Source organism: Podarcis bocagei (assembly GCF_964188305.1).
Source record: "Podarcis bocagei genome assembly, chromosome: 3".
Lineage (NCBI taxonomy): Eukaryota > Metazoa > Chordata > Lepidosauria > Squamata > Lacertidae > Podarcis > Podarcis bocagei.
Window position 1 is genome coordinate 103,273,186 of NC_138127.1, and position 17,870 is coordinate 103,291,055.

General features: G+C 41.4%; 1 long non-coding RNA gene across 1 annotated transcript; it reads left to right on the forward strand.

Annotated features, from left to right (window-relative positions):
- The first annotated feature begins 10,610 nt into the window (after positions 1-10,610).
- LOC308584241 lies at positions 10,611-16,404 on the forward strand. The gene is made up of 2 exons (XR_014006690.1): positions 10,611-10,674; positions 14,636-16,404. It is a non-coding gene; the product is annotated as an uncharacterized lncRNA (long non-coding RNA).
- Positions 16,405-17,870: the final 1,466 nt, after the last annotated feature.

The following is a 17,870-nucleotide window of genomic DNA, read 5'->3' on the forward strand; positions in this document are numbered from 1 at the left end:
CCTGCAATGCAGGAATCTCAACTAAAGCACCCAACCACTGTTTTAAAAATTCCATGGAAGGAGAGTCCACAACCTCCCGAGGGAGATTGTTTCACTGTTGAACAGCTCTTACTGTCAGAAAGTTTTTCCATATTTTTAGTCGGCATCTCCTTTCTTGTAACTTGAAGCCATTGGTTCGAGTCCTGCCCTCTAGAGAAGGAGAAAACAAGCTTGTTCTCTCTTCCATGTGACAGCCCTTAAGATTTTTGAAGATGGCTATCATATCTCTTCTCAATCTCCTCTTTTCTAGGCTAAAAGTACCCAACTCATTCAAACAGACCCAACTCCTTCCATACCCTTGATCATCTTGGTTGCCCTCCCTTGGTTGACCACTCTGAACATGTTCGAGCTTGTCAACTACCTTCTTCAAAACAGGCAGACAAGACTTCAAGAGTCTAGATGATGAAATGCATGGTTTTTAATGGACAGAAGAGAAAGACAATTCAACATAAAATCAGCTCTTCTAATGGCTCAAAAGGATAATGTGTCAGGAGGAAGGGGCCGGCAGAGCAAAACCAGCTGGGTCAACAGACACTTAGTCCTTGGATGTAACCCTTTAATCTTGGGGCCGTGGGTTTGAGCCCCATGTTGGGTGAGAGATTCCTACATTGCAAAGGGTTGGACTAGATGACTCTTGACTCTATAAATCTGTGATTCTATGACTCTGTGACCTTGAAACTATATGTTCTCCTATAGTTCCTAATTTTCCTAGACAGGGCCTGGAAATGAGGCAACATATGAACATATGGCTCTTCCTTATACATATCCCAAAACAGAGCTTTCTTCTATTTTGGTATTGTCTACTTTGACTGGTAATAAGTGTCCAGGTTTTCCTACCTGGAGAGACACTGGGGACTGAACCTAACCCCCCCCCCCTTTTTATATATAGTTTTCTCACCATTTTCTTCTGAGAACTTAGGATCTGCTGTGTAATTCTGTGTGGTAACACAGTCATGTCCCCACAGGTGCCTAACTCGTTCTGCTTCCTGAAGTGATCACATACACAAACTCATGGTTTCCAAGGTGAAGCAACATTGAGGCTTATCACATTCCCTGAATAAGTCTTGCTCGTTATGGAGAGAATCCCTTGTGGGAATCTGAAGTAACTATTATTATTATTATTATTATTATTATTATTATTATTATTATTAATTTCTACTCCACCTATCTGGCTGAGTTTCCCCAGCCACTCTGGGCAGCTTCCAACAGAAGGTCAAAAATACATTAAATACATTTTTATCTGTCTCTAGCCTCCAGATTTTCATAGGATAATAGTGTTAGACTGCTTATTTGGGACATTTGATGCTTCCATTAAACCAAGTAATGTGTTCCAAAAATTCATAGATTACAGGGAAATGTAGACAAAAATAGGAGGAGGAGGAGGAGGAGGAGGAGGAGGAGGAGGAGAATTTATTATTTATACCCCACTCATCTGGCTGGCTGGTTTACTCAGACATTCTGGGCGACTTCCAAAACAAAGTAAAACATAATAAAACATCAAAAACTTCCCAATACAGGACTTCTAAAAGTCAGATAGTTGTTCATTTCCTTGACAACTGATGGGAGGGCATTCCATAGGGCAGGCACTACTGCCGAGAAGGCCCTCTGCCTGGTTCTTATGACTAGAAAAAAAGAGTCTTGCATTTTCATCCATCCTAATTTGGGGGCTTCCAGGTGTTTGTGGACTCCAGCTTCCATCAACTCCAACCAGTATTGCCAAGAGTCAAGAATGATGGGAGCAGCAGAATAAAATTTAAGATTTTAACGGATGCAAAGGAAAGAGGGGGATTTGCCCTGCCGGACTTAAAACTGTACTATGAGTCAGCAGCGTTCTGCTGGATGAAAGAGTGGATGCTCCTCGAGAATACAGATATCTTGGACTTGGAAGGTTTTAATAACGTATTTGGATGGCATGCATATCTATGGTATGATTAGGTTAAAGCGCATAAAGCCTTTAAAAATCACATTGTTAGGAAAGCATTATATAATGTCTGGACCAGATATAAAGATTTGTTGGAAAACAAAACCCCTAGATGGGTGTCACCAATGGAGGCTAAAGCTGTGAAAAAACTTAATATGGAGGCTAAATGGCCAAAATATTGGGAAATTTTGGAACAAGAGGGTGACAAATTGAAATTACAGAGTCAAGAGAAATTGAAGACCAAAGTTCGAGATTGGCTCCATTATTACCAAATAATGGAGGTTTATAAACAAGACAGGAAAATTGGCTTCCAGGTAGAGAAATCAAAATTAGAAACAGAATTGTTAGAACCCAATGCTAAGAACTTGTCTAGAATGTATAACTTGTTGTTGAAATGGAATACACAAGATGAAACAGTTAAATCAGCTATGATTAAGTGGGCACAGGACATTGGTCATAACATCATGTTTGCTGACTGGGAACAGTTGTGGACCACCGGTTTGAAATTTACGGCATGTAATGCCTTAAAGGAAAATATTATGAAAATGATCTATAGGTGGTACATGACCCCAGTCAAGCTAGCAAAAAATCATCATTTGCCTGATAATAAGTGTTGGAAATGTAAAGAAACTGAAGGTACCTTCTACCACCTTTGGTGGACGTGCCCGAAGATTAAGACTTTCTGGGAAATGATATATAATGAAATGAAAAAGGTACTTAAATGTACTTTCCCTAAGAAACCAGAGGCCTTTCTCCTGGGCATTGTTGGCCAATTGGTGTCAAAGAAAGATAGAACCTTTTTTATGTATGCCACCACAGCAGCAAGAGTACTCATCGCAAAGCATTGGAAGACTCAAGGTCTACCCACTCTGGAAGAATGGCAGATGAAGGTGATAGACTATATGGGACTGGCTGAAATGACCAGCAGAATCCGTGACCAGGGGAAAGAGACGGCGGAAGAAGACTGGAAGAAATTCAAAGCTTAAGAAATATTTAAGAAATATTGTAAAATTAATGAATGTTAAAATGTCGAGGTTTTAGGGGGAAATGGGGGCTACAGCTGTAAAAGATTAAGTAAAAGAAAAGAATAAGGGAAAAATTCGATAAAATTAAGTCTTAGGATTTGCTGAAATAATTTTGGAAATTGGGATGTAGAAAGGGGAGGTATGGGGAAGTCGATGAAGTAAGGCTTAAGAAAAAAAAGGATACGAAATTATACATGTTTGTTTGTGTGTGTGTTTGTCTGTTTGTGTTTATAAAAACTTTGTAAAACCAATATTATTATTTTTTTAAAAAAAGAATGATGGGAGCTGCCATGCAAAATACCTGCGTTGCACCAGGCTGAGGAGGACTGCCTTGAGTAAGGTGTCATGATTGCAAAGCCTTAGTAATAGATGAAGCCAACATCTAATTCTTCAGTAATAGCTCTTGAGTGCTCACTGGAAGGACAGATTGTGAAGCTGAGTCTCCAATACTTTGGCCACCTCATGAGAATAGAAGACTCCCTGGAAAAGAACTTGACGTTGGGAAAGATTGAGGGCACAAGGAGAAGGGGATGAAAGAGGACAAGATGGTTGGACAGTGTTCTCGAAGCTACCAGCATAGAATCATAGAGTTGGAATAGACTACAAAGGCCATCGAGTCCAACCCCCTGCCAAGCAGGAAATACCATCAGAGCACTCCTGACATATGGTTGTCAAGCCTCTGCTTAAAGACCTCCAAAGTAGGAGACTCCACCACACTCCTTGGCAGCAAATTCCAATGTCGAACAGCTCTTACTGTCAGGAAGTTCTTCCTAATGTTTAGCTGGAATCTTCTTTCTTGTAGTTTGGATCCATTGCTCCGTGTCCGCTTCTCTGGAGCAGCAGAAAACAACCTTTCTCCCTCCTCTATATGACATCCTTCTACATATTTGAACATGGCTATCATATCACCCCTTAACCTCCTCTTCTCCAGGCTAAACATGGCCAGCTCCCTTAGCCGTTCCTCATAAGGCATCGTTTCCAGACCTTTGACCATTTTGATTGCCTTCCTTTGGACACGTTCCACTTTGTCAGTGTCCTTCTTGAACTGTGGTGCCCAGAACTGGACACAGTACTCCAGGTGAGGTCTGACCAGAGCAGAATACAGTGGCACTATTACTTCCCTTGATCTAGATGCTATACTCCTATTGCTGCAGCCCAGAATTGCATTGGCTTTTTTAGCTGCCGCGTCACACTGTTGGCTCATGTCAAGTTTGTGGTCAACCAAGATTCCTAGATCCTTTTCACATGTACTGCTCTCAAGCCAGGTGTCACTCATCTTGTATTTGTGCCTCTCATTTTTTTTGCCCAAGTGCAATACTTTACATTTCTCCCTGTTAAAGTTCATCTTGTTTGTTTTGGCCCAGTTCTCTAATCTGTCAAGGTCGTTTTGAAGTGTGATCCTGTCCTCTGGGGTGTTAGCCACCCCTCCCAGTTTGGTGTCATCTGCAAATTTGATCAGGATGCCCTTGAGTCCATCATCCAAGTCGTTGATAAAGATGTTGAATAAGACCGGGCCCAAGACAGAACCCTGTGGCACCCCACTAGTCACTCTTCTCCAGGATGAAGAGGAACCATTGATGAGCACCCTTTGGGTTCGGTCAGTCAGCCAGTTACAAATCCACTGAGTGGTAGCATAGTCAAGACCGCATTTTACCAGCTTCTTTACAAGAATATCATGGGGCACCTTGTTGAATGCCTTGCTGAAATCAAGGTAGGCTACATCCACTGCGTTCCCTTCATCTACCAGGCTTGTAATTCTGTCAAAAATCGAGATCAGGTTAGTCTGACATGACTTATTTTTCAGAAATCCATGCTGACTATTGGTGATCACAGCATTCCTTTCTAGGTGCTCACAGACTGTTTGCTTAATGATCTGCTCCAGAATCTTCCCTGCTATTGATGTCAGACTTACTGGGCGGTAATTATTTGGGTCCTCTCTTTCCACCTTTTTGAAAATAGGGACAACATTTGCCCTCCTCCAGTCTGCCGGGACTTCGCCTGTTCTCCAGGAATTCTCAAAGATGACTGCCAGTGGTTCTGAGATCACATCTGCCAGTTCTTTTAATACTCTTGGATGCAGTTCGTCTGGCCCTGGAGACTTGAATACATCTAAACTAGCCAAGTATTCTTGTACTATCTCCTTAGTTATTCTGGGCTTTGTTTCCTCTGCTGAATCATTTGCTCCAAATTCTTCAGGTCGGGCATTGTTTTCTTTATCGGAGAAGACTGAGGCAAAGAAGGCATTCAGCCCTTTCTGTGTCCCCTGTTTGCATTTCACCATCTTCTCCTCTGAGTGACCCCACTGTTTCTTTGTTCTTCCTTTTGCTACGGACATACCCATAAAAGCCTTTTTTGTTGCTTTTAACCTCTCTAGCAAGCCTGAGTTCATTCTGTGCTTTAGCTTTTCTGACTTTGTGTCTACATGTGCTGGCTATTTGTTTGAATTCCTCTTTGGTGGTTCCCCCCTTTTCCATTTTTTGTACACATCCTTTTTTAATCTTAACTCAGTTAAAAGTTCTTTAAATAGCCACCCTGGCTTCTTTAGGCACCTTCCATGTTTCTGTCTCATTGGTATTGCCTGAAGTTGTGCTTTTACTATCTCCCTCTTAACAAACTCCCAGCCATCATGAACTCCCTTTCCTTTTAGTTTCACTGTCCATGGGATCTCACCCAGCACTTCCCTAAGTTTTATGAAGTCGGCTTTCTTAAAGTCAAGAAATTGAGTCCTAGTATGCTTGGCTGCTCCTTTCCTCTGTATAGTAAACTTCAGAAGAGCATGATCACTTGCGCCTAATGATCCTTCCACTTCTACCCCACTAACCAGGTCATCAACTTTGGTTAGGACCAGATCTAAAATGGCTGTTCCTCTTGTTGCTTCTCCCACTTTCTGGACAATGAAGTTGTCTGCAAGGCCAGTGAGGAATCTGTTTGACCTTATGCTCTGGCTGAGTTTGACATCCAACAAATATCCGGGTAATTGAAGTCCCCCATTACTACTATCTCCCTTCCTTTTGCATGCTTGGCCATCTGTTCCAGGAAGGCATCATCTATGTCCTCCGTTTGGCTTGGGGATCTATAGTAAACTCCCATAATGAGGTCACTGTTACTCTTCTCTCCCTTAATTTTGACCCAAATGCTCTCACTTTGGCTTTGAGGTTCTAAATCTTGGATCTCTTCACAGGTATACACATCCCTGACATATAACACCACTCCTGCTCCTTTCTTGTCTGGTTTGTTTCTCTGAAATAGATTGTATCCCTCCATTATTACATTCCAATCGTGGGACTTATCCCACCAGGTTTCAGTGATGCCTATTATGTCATATTTAGTTTGCTGTACCAAGAGCTCAAGCTCATCTTGTTCATTTCCCATGCTTTGCGCATTAGTGTACAGATATTGAAGTCCATTAATCATTCCCCCGTGTCTCTTATTTAAGGATTTTTTCCTCCCACCACTATGTCTGCGTGCTGTTTGCTCCATTTGGTCTATGACATTTGGATGATCATCTTCATCAATTGGTAGACTCCTACCTTCAGGAGCACTGTCTCCCTCCCCCACATTAGTCAGTTTAAAGCCCTCCTGATGAGGTTTCTGAGATTTTTGGCAAAAACATTCCTCCCAACCGTTGTGAGGTGCAGCCCATCGCTTGCCAGAAGTCCATCTTCAAGAAACTGCAGTCCGTGATCTAAGAATCCAAACCGTTCCTGTTTACACCATTTGCGAAACCAGCTGTTCACTGCATGAGTTTGACCAAACTTCGGGAGGCAGTGGAAGACAGGAGTGCCTGGCGTGCTCTGTTCCATGGCATTACGAAGAGACAGACACGACTAAACGACTAAACAACAACATGTGAAAGATAATGGAAGCCATTAAAAAAATTCAGAATGAGTTGATTTTTATCGACATTGCCAAGAGCGAAAGCATTACGAATCTAGAAACATCATGTTTTCTTGTTGTTAACAAGCCCTTTGCTCTTTTGGAGCTCACATACCATCTTAAATGTGAAGAACAGAGGTTATAAATACCAGTACAGGTCAGGATTTAATCAATTTTTAATAAAGAAACAACCAATTACTCTGATTAAAAAGTTACTTAAATTGGGAGTGCCTAGCCTGTGGTGGATTGTTACCAGTAAACAGTTGGCTGCATAATACTACACTTAAACAATAGTTAAAACACAAAAAGTAAAAGATTTCTATACAATCACTGAAAGTATAAGGAAGTATACAACTTTTATTTGCAGATGTGCTCTCTGTTGAAACCTTGCTAGCATAAGAACTATGCCACGCAAAAACATGAAAAAGCCAACATTCTCTTCAGTATTTAGACCAGGCCGTGGAGATATTCCGGCAGGGTGGGTGCTGTATATTAAGCAAGATCCCAAACAGAAAAATGCTGATATATTTTCACAAGTTTTTTTCTTCCCCACTATGAGATAAAGAGCAAAATAAGAGCTTCCCTTCTCCTTGAATTTCCCACTCTCCGGAACCACAACAGCCACCCTCTTAGAAGCCAGTCCCAAACCTGATCCCTCTATTGCAACAGAATATGTACTCAGTGGGATGGGGAGGGAAGAGTCCATTGTAACTGACCTCTTTCTTTCTCCACACACACAAACACACAGACACACATACAGACACAGAGACACAGAACCCACACCCGTTGCTAAAACACAAAGCAAAATTTATGTCTGAGGCTGCCTAGTAACTGTAGCCTTGCATCTTTATCATAGGGACGTGGGTGGCGTCGTGGGCTTGCCGATCATAAGGCTGGTGGTTCAAATCCCCACAACAGGGTGAACTTCCGTTGCTCTGTCCCAGCTCCTGCCAACCTAGTCTTTTGAAAGCATGTCAGTGCAAGTAGATAAATAGGTACCACTGCGGTGGGAAGGTAAATGGCATTTCCGTACAATCTGGCTTCCGTCACAGTGTCCTGTCTTGCCAGAAGTGGTCATCTCATGCTGGCTACATGACCTGAAAACCTGCCTGTGGACAAATGCCGGCTCCCTCGGCGTGAAAGCAAGATGAGCGCCACAACCCCATAGTCGTCTCTGACCTGACTTAACCGTCCAGGAGTCCCTTACTTTTTACCTTTACCTGTATCTTTATACAGGTAGGTAGCCGTGTTGGTCTGCCATAGTCAAAATAAAAAAATTCCTTCCAGTAGCACCTTAAACACCAACTAAGTTAGTTCTTGGTATGAGCTTTTGTGTGCATGCACACTGAAGGTATCTGAAGAAGTGTGCATGCACACGAAAGCTCATACCAAGAACTAACTTAGTTGGTCTTTAAGGTGCTACTGGAAGGAATTTTTTAATTTTGACTGTATCTTTATGTGAATCAAAGCAATATTGTGCCTGAGGTTTTCAGCAGCTGCAGCCTTGAGAGAAAAGGCGATTTTATCATTTCTTACAAGTATTGTCTTACTTGGACTAGTATCAACTCTCCAGATTTTCAAACGGGAGTCTCATCTGACCCCTACCTGCAGACACAGAGGGCGAACTTAGGACCTTTCCCTCATACAAACATTGCACTCTACCACTGAAGTGCAGCCTGCCTTAAAACACTTTCAGCTTTACAGCCATTCCCCACTATTCTACCCCAAGATGTAACACAGGGGCAGGCATGTTTTCTTCCCTGCAATTCCTGAAGGAATGGTGACAGGTCATAATATATGCTCCCATTTGTCCATCTCATGAAGTGTTTCCCTTTCGAGCTGCTCTTACTGAGTGAGTGGCTCCCTTATTCGGGAGATAGGCAAGTTCCTTGTTTGGGATAGGGTTGCTCTCCTTCTGAAGTGTGTAGCTTACAGGTACTCTTGGATATGTCTTTGTCATTAGAGGCCATAGTGCTCTCTGTGGCTGGGAGTGCCTGCTACCAGCTCCATCTCATACACCAGCTGTTCCTGGACAAATCTAGCCTGACCACTGTTGTCTATGCACTGGTAGTCTTGAGGCTGCATTACTGCAATGAGCTCAGTGTGGAGCTGCCCTCAGGCCTAATTCAGAAGCTCCAGCTTGCGCAGAATGTGGAGGCCACATCGCAGATGGGAGCATCTGCCCAAGAACATGTGATACCCCTGTTAAAACAACTGCACTGGCTGCCAATGTGAATCAGGTTCAAGGTCCTTGTTTTAATCTACAAAGTCCTGAATGATGTTGGTCTAGAGTACTTCAAGGACTGCCTGAAAGCTTATAAAATGGTTTGGTCCCTGAGACTGTCATCAGCAGTGTCAGGAGTCATTCCCCAAGTTGGTGATGGGTATTTGGCAGCAATAGGAGAGCGAGCCTTTTGCATCATCAACCCAGTACTGTGGGAAACTGTCAACAGAGATTCAGCAGGCGCCTTCTATTTCGACTGAAAACATTTGTTTTCTGTCAGATTTAGGTACGAAATTTAGAATACATCTGCCCAACATAATAGGCTCATTTCTGATTTAAGCATTTTCTCATGGTTTTATTGTATGATGTTACCAATAATTGTTGCAAACGGCCCTGATGTTCCTTAAAAATATATGAACAGTGGTATATACATATGTTCATAAATATACAAATAAACTTTCATCTGCGGAGTCAGAGCAAACACTTTCCTGCTAGGCCTGAGCCATCACAACCTAGGAGAGACATTTAATGCCATAAAATCTTAAGGAGCAGACAAAGGTGTGTGTGTGTGTGTGTGTGTGTGTGTTTGTGTAATTTGAAACTTTAAAAAAACTTAAAACCAACGTCGGGTGGGGGGAATAAATAATAACACTCCAGAAAACATACCTCCCCTCCTATAAAAACATCACTTTTAAAACACTTAGAACAAACAGACATTAAAATCATGATTGTGATGAGCAGACTGAAAATGACTGTAGCTTTGTAATATATTCCGTTTCTCGGGTAATTTACTTCACAAACATCCTCACCAATTTGCCTTCAGGGAAATGACTGTCATGGCAGCAAATTGTGGAACTATCAAACGCATCACCAAGGGCCGCCATTTTGTGATTGTCTATGCCACCCGCAGCAACGGTAAACACTCAGGCATCCTACAGTGGTCATTTTGCGACTATTTCTGTTTTTAACCGATCTGTTAAGCACACAAAGATCAACGTCCTGTCTTAAGTTCATTCTGGCCTATATCTTGGAGGCAAGTACAGATCATAGCTATGTGCCTTATCACCTACCCTAATTCTGAGTCTTTGATCCATGCTTCCCACTGCCCCTGGTATGTCTTCTGTTCTTGGTCAGACATAAGCTTCCATTTTTGAAAGCTGCACCACCTTGGGTGGGTGGGTGGGGGACATCAGTCTGTACCAAATAGAAAGCTGGTTGTGGGTGTGAGGGTAGAATTTAAACCAAACCTAATTAATGAGAGCTGATAATTTACGGTAAATAAAGTTGAAAGAGGATGGTATCTACGATCTGGTACATTGGTGGGAGATAGAGGCTATCAAAGAAGTGAGGTGTGTCAAGGAACAACAAGGCAAGGAACAACCCACAGGAGTGGAATGTTCCTGAAATTATTAAAGCTGGATTCAGTTAAAAGAAGAATGGAGGAGTGTGTGTAGGATGAAATACTACAGTTAAATGCATGAAGTAGCATATAAAAAGGAAACTCCACAGAGGGTTGCAATCTCCTCTTTGTGAAGGTGAAGACACCTATTATGACCACCTGAAACGTATTTGTCTTCCACTTGGGGATTGTGAGTATGCTCTCTCAGGCTGTATTAGTTGCAAGGAAAGAATTGTTTCCCTTGCAGGGGAAAAGGACTTCTACCCAAGCCTCTTCTTTTTCTCTTTCTTGCTAGAGCCTTTTAGAGAGGAGGAGGAAGAGATGGGTATCATACCGAATCCTTTGTTGCTGGTTGTCCCAGTGCTTTGAGTGAACTGAATTCAACTTCATTGGTCTTGCAGTGTTAATATTATGTGCTTTGCTGCACACTATGTGCACTCGTAAGATACAATGGGTCAGAAATGGATAGGGAGAGGTTTTTCTCCCATTGTACAATACAAGGATCATCAGTGAAGCTAAATTTTGGAACTTAAAGTGTAGACAAAGAGCTATATTTCCTTCTATCTATAAATGGCAAACAAGTAGCCATATATCTTACATTTACCTCGACCAGGCACCTTAATTATCAGATTATCTTTGCCCTATTGCCCTATTGCCCTGTTCACTGCAAAACAGATGGCTAATTGTTCTAATTTTATCTTAAACAGAGATCTTGGGTTCACCTTCTCACACACCATCTATGAAATAAGAATCTAACATAAGAATCTAACATTTCTTACTTTCTAAATCCTTTGCATAATTACATTTAAGCCAATATATTTCATACATAACATATATAAATTTTTAGAAGAAAAGGCCTTTTCAAAGAGAAGGAATTTAATAAAAACAGTAGTTTCCAGAATCAACTTCAGAGAGAAGCCTCTTCAGTTTTCCCAGCCAGCTGCTTCTATTAGCTTTTGCCCTTTTTAACCTTATGAAGATGTGGCTTGAGTCCTAATGGGAGGCACAATAATTCTTAATTGTGTTTTTGCAGCTTGATTGTATTCTGTAATTTGTATGGTCAGTGTGACCTTTTGCTACTAGCCTGTAATTTCCTTTTACAACCCTGAAATACTCGTCTCCTGCAATAAATCAGTGGGGCCCTTGAACAGCTGCCAGCTGCTTTATGCCTGGCATGAGAGAATGAGAGATACAAACATTTATAAATATACATTTTTAAGCTCATTTTAAAAATGCAGGTCTTCATCAGATGCCTCATTAGCACAAGAACAGCTAAAAGGGAGCAGTAGCGGAACTTAGGCCCTCAAATTTCAGTGCCCTGTGCAATGCTAAAATTTGGTCTCTCCCCCACCTATCGCACTCTGTTCTACATCATGATTGCAGCCCCCCCCCCTCAGGGGACACTGGCACCCAGAAGGGCTGAATTGGTTGTGTTACTTTAAAACCGCCTCTGAAGGCAGGGGTATTCCACAAACTGTATATTTTAACTAGAATCAGACACACAAAACTGTTCTGATACGAGGAATGACTTTCTGAGCTTAGTGTGAAATATGTCTAGTTACTAACAGTTTTACCAAGTCTTACCAAACAAGAACTTAGTAGAAAAATCAGTGGCATAGCAATTAGCTAAACCTAAGCACAATTGTGGCCCACCAGGAACTTCTGAGCAAAAAGCTCCAAGATAATATTGGTTGTTTACCTTTTATACCTATGAAAGATATAGCCAATAATAATACTTACTAATAAATAAATTGTGGTGCCCAGAACTGGACTTTGTACTTCAGGTTTGGTCTGACCAAGACATAAGGGAATACTACTATTACTTCCCTTGATCTGGACACTATATTTCTGTAGATGCAGCCGAGAAAAGCTGCTGCATCACACAGTTGACCCATGTTAAGCTTATGGTATGCTAAGACCCCTAGATCCTTTTCACATTTACTGCTAGTAAGCCAGGTGTCCCCCATCTTTTATTTGAGCAGCTGGTTCTTCCTGCCTAATTACAGAACCTTACATTTGTCCCTACTGAAAGTCATGTTGTTAGCGTGGGCCCAGTTTTCCGATCTGTTACGGTCATATGAAATCTCAATTTTGCCTTTTGCGGCATTAGGTACACCTCTTGGTTTGGTGTCATCAACAAATTTGATTCTCGTCCCCTAAATTCCTTCATCCAAATCACAACAATGCACAACAATGGGCCCAGGACAGAACCCTGCAGCACTCCACTTGTCACTTGTTTCCAGGGTGATGAGGAACCATTAATGAGCACTGTTTGGGTTAGATCAGCTAGCTACAAATCTACCTAACAGTTATCTCATCTAGCTCACATCTACCAACTTCTCTACAGGAATATCACAGGGGACTTTGTCTTGCTCTGTATACATTCTGGGCCATTGAGCTTCAGGAACTGTAGGTTGTAATCCTTTCGCTTCCACAGTTGCATTGGACTCTTGTGTGGCATGAACTTTGTTGGTGTTTTGATAATCAGGCAATGTCCTTTTTTATTGTCCCTAATATATATTAAATATATATATATAAATATATTATTTATTTATATATATATATATATATATATGCAGGTTTTGGTGTTTTCGGGTATCTTCCCGTGTAAGAGTTGGGGTGTCTAGGCGACGTTTCGACGAGGTCTCACTCGTCATCTTCAGGCTGGTGCTTTCGGCTTCTTGTTACTAGAACAGAGCAGGATCTCAGTGTTTGAGTTCCTATAAATACTGTTGAGGGGGTGTGGTGTATAGCCTCCAACGTTCTGGGCAGAGAGGAAGTTCCCAGGTTATTGTGCCTTTTCTTCTTTTGTTCATTAATTACTTGAGGGATATCTTGAGTGATTTCTTGAGTGATATTCTGAGTACCACTTAGGAGGGTCATTAGGTGTGGATTAGTTGCTAATGACCCTAATGACCCTCCTAAGTGGTACTCAGAATATCACTCAAGAAATCACTCAAGATATCCCTCAAGTAATTAATGAACAAAAGAAGAAAAGGCACAATAACCTGGGAACTTCCTCTCTGCCCAGAACGTTGGAGGCTATACACCACACCCCCTCAACAGTATTTATAGGAACTCAAACACTGAGATCCTGCTCTGTTCTAGTAACAAGAAGCCGAAAGCACCAGCCTGAAGATGACGAGTGAGACCTCGTCGAAACGTCGCCTAGACACCCCAACTCTTACACGGGAAGATACCCGAAAACACCAAAACCTGCATTCCTGTACCCGTGAAAATCTACGAAAGCATATATATATATATATATATACACACACACACAGTGGTACCCCGCAAGACGAATGCCTCGCAAGACGGAAAACCCGCTAGACGAAAGGGTTTTCCGTTTTGGAGGCGCTTCGCAAAACGAATTTCCCTATGGACAGCCCATAGGGAAATCTCCGGGACAGCGGGGAAGCGCAGCGCGTCTTCCCCACTGTCCTCGGACCTCCTCCCGCCGCCGGCTTCGGAACGAAGCTCTGATGCCGGGCGGGGGGGGGAACGCCTCCTCCCGCCGCGCGGCATCGGAACGAAGCTCTGGTGCCGGGCGGGGGGGGGAACGCCTCCTCCCGTCGCGCGGCATCGGAACGAAGCTCCGATGCCGGGCGGGGGGGGACACCTTCTCCCGCCGCCCAGCTTCGGATGGTTTTCCTGAAGACTTGGGGTGGGAGGAGGGTTTTCCTTCCCACCGCCAACATTCAGAATGCTGTTCTGAATGTTGGCGGTGGGGAGGAAAAACCCTCCTCCCACGCAAGCCCCGGGAACAGAGGGAAAGCGCTGCGCGCCTTCCCCTCTGTTCCCGTACCTGTCCTGAAGGCTTGCGGTGCGGAGAAAAGCCCTTCTCCGCTCCGCCAGCCTGGCAAGCGGTTTCCCTAGGAACGCATTAATTGATTTTCAATGCATTCCTATGGGAAACCGTGCTTCGCAAGATGAAAAACTCGCAAGAAGAAAAAACTTGCGGAACGAATTAATTTCGTCTTGCGAGGCACCACTGTATATATATATATATAAATATACACTATATATATATATATATATATAGTATATATATAGTATATATTAAAAATATATACTATAGCAACTGCTATAGTTGCTGTTTTTATCCTGCTCTTTACTCACGGTTACATTTTTATCAATGTGATTTATATCAGGTGTCCTTGAAGAGTGCATACTGAAATCATTGCCTCATAAGGAATTGCTACATCCAGCCAATCAAGATCTCAGTCTACAAAGTTGAGAGAGAGAGAGAGAGAGAGAGAGAGAGAGAGAGAGAGAGAGAGAGAGAGAGAGAAGCCTGAAGGGAAGACAATGAGTGTTCTACTTAGATGCAGTGTTTGCACTATTCTCATGCTCTTGGCTAGGGCAGAGCCAGGACCTGCTTTTGCGGAAGTATTAATCAGCGATCCACGAATCTTCAACCTGGCTGTTTGGATCAAATTAAAAACCGTGTGGCTGTTTAAAGATATGTGTAAGGAACTAGGCACATGCGACATGCACTGGGACTTGTTTCGTTGGAAAGAGTTCATCCTTCCAGAAGCCGACGTGGTAAAAGAACCCTGCTTCCCGCGTAGATTTGATAAGGAAACATGTTTAAGAAAACTTGCAAGTGGACTTTTGGTGTTTAGAGTATACTTGAAATATCTACAAGAAACTTTATATCCCGATCAGCCACACCTAACTAATTATCTATGGCCATCAACAAGTCGCCTGGTAGCTGTCTTCAAGTCAGTGATGAATGAACCTGAAACTGTCACCTCTATGGATGAAGAGGCTGAGCGAAATATTGCTAATGACCTAGCGAAACAAAGAAATTGGATAAAGATAGTTATTAGGCACATTATATTTAGAAAGTATATATCATTTATGGATCTAACGGCAAGGGCGATTCTCGTCATAAGATCACGAACAACTTCTTAGAAACGGAATGACCCAGAGTTTTTAGACACAGTTAATAATGTGCATCAACTGCCACTTACGAGAAAATTACCATGTGGATAAAGAGAACGGCTCAGAGTTTAGCAAGATAAATGATTAAGAATCTACACTGTAACCCACAGGTGGGCCTGCTCCCTAGATCCTAATCTGTCCCCACCTGATGGAGCAACCTTGACAGGTAGGCACAATGCACACCTGTCCATCACTGGGTGTCATAATGATGTCACATGATGAACACTTGTCAAAATCAAAGGAGATCACCATCAGAGCAGACTCAGAATATGTATTTTCAGGTCCAATCTGCTGATTGTGTCTGAGAGTAGAACTTCAGTGAGGCTCACTTTAATCAACAATCAGACCGTTAGAGGTAGACCTTCTGAAATGGAGGCAAAACACTCTTAACAGTGAAGAATTTATGGAGGCAAACACAACTACTTCTAAAATTGGAATGTCCCCCCTTCTGCAGAGAAAACAGTATGCATTTACAGCACTTCCCATAATGCTTTGAATCCAAACAATTGCCTTCAGCAAGAAAAATAATAATAAAGATGCTCCTTTAAAAACTGGTGCAGTTTTTCTTTGTAGATAAAATATGCACAGCTCCCGGTGCAGACTATCCCAAGCACTGGACAATGAGCTGACTGGTTGCTTGCAAAGCTCTTCACTGAACACTTCTGGGATTCCCACAACATCTGAAATGTTGCAGGCTGGCCATCCCTGTCTTAGCAGCACATATTCTTTTTCTCCAGCATTTGTTCTATGATGATTTATCAAATATTTTTGAAGTCAGAGCAGATTTTCAATGTTCAACCTTCTGGAATTGTCTTACTTGCCTTCCCAGTGCAAAGGTTAACTTTTTTTGAAAGTTAAAGGACAGAGAGGCACTTTTTTAAAAAATAATTTTTATTGAATGATTTTATGTTACAAAAAACAATACAGCCATACTACCACTAAATATAATTAAGAAATAAAAATTACATACATCGATATTTAGTTTGTTATTTGTTATTTACCATCTTATTTCCTCCCAAACATTGCATACAACAACACACATATGTGCAGACACCCACACCCACACACACGCACACAAAATGATAATAATGAAAGTAAATATGCCCCCCTTTTATCTTCCAAAATCTTTTCTTCAACTTTGACTTCCTGTCAAGTCCCTTTGCATATATTTTATCTTACATTTGAATGTACACAAAACAATAAACCTTTCTATATATTTTTTCTAATACATTCTGAAAACATAATAAATCCTTAATTGTTATCCACCTCTTTTTAGTTCCTTTATCACTCGAATGCTAGCACAGAGTCAAAACTATTATTGTATTTTTGAACATATCTTCTATAACCATCCCATTTTTCCGCAAATTTTTGCTTTGAGTTTCCTCTGAGTTTACTAGTCAATTGAGTCGTCTCCACCAATTCTTGTAATTTGATTTGCCAATCTGTTATTTTTGGAGCCTCATGATCTATCCATCCCTTGGCCACAAGTATACGAGCCACTGCGGTTGCATACAAGAATACCTCTCTTAGATTTTTTTGGTATCTCTTTATCTATAATACTTAATAGAAATGCCTCCAGTTTTTTAGTAAAAGTTATCCCCATCATCTTTTTTAATTCATCATATATTTTTCCTCAAAAAATCTTAATATTTTACACACCACATGTGGATCATGCCACCGTTATTTCCTCCACATCTCCAACAAGCATTCGGCAATTTTTTATACATTCTTGATAATCTGGAAGGAGTGAGGTACCACCTATCAGCCATTTTCATCATGTTCTCTCTTATATTATAGCTGGCTGTAAATTTCAAATTTACCTGATGCAGAGGCACTTTCACTTTTTCCCTATTATCCCTTGCACATTTTGTGACCTTATAGGAGTAGAATTTAGATGATCTTTGACTGTGGCTGTTAGCTTCAGGAAACTTGAAATATAGACATATTACTGTAACCAAGCTCTATACTACAACTCCATATTCATTCGTTTCTTAATATAACAGGTTTTACGTACCATCCAGTTATCAGAACCTCTAAGCAACTTATATAAAATATACAGTAATAAATTAAAAAGATATGTTAAAAACAGGGTTTCAAAAATATAAATGCAATCAGCTTCGAAAACAAGTATGTATCACAAATGGTCTCACCTATGAAAAAAAGAAGTGGATCATTCATTTATTCTGGTAAGAACATTCCCAACGTAAATTTAGAATAACAACCAATGTCTTGCTATTTCCCTTCCTCCATAAAACATAAAAGACAGTGCTGATCCATCTCCTGTTTGAAATCACTCTTGTAAAAATGGTACATGTACTGATTAAATCCAAAAATCATCAATATTTCTCTTTCATATTGCTATTAATGCACTACATCCAGATAGCAAATTTTTGCTTCTGAACAGGAAAATGTTGCCAAACCTACCGGTATGTTCATTGT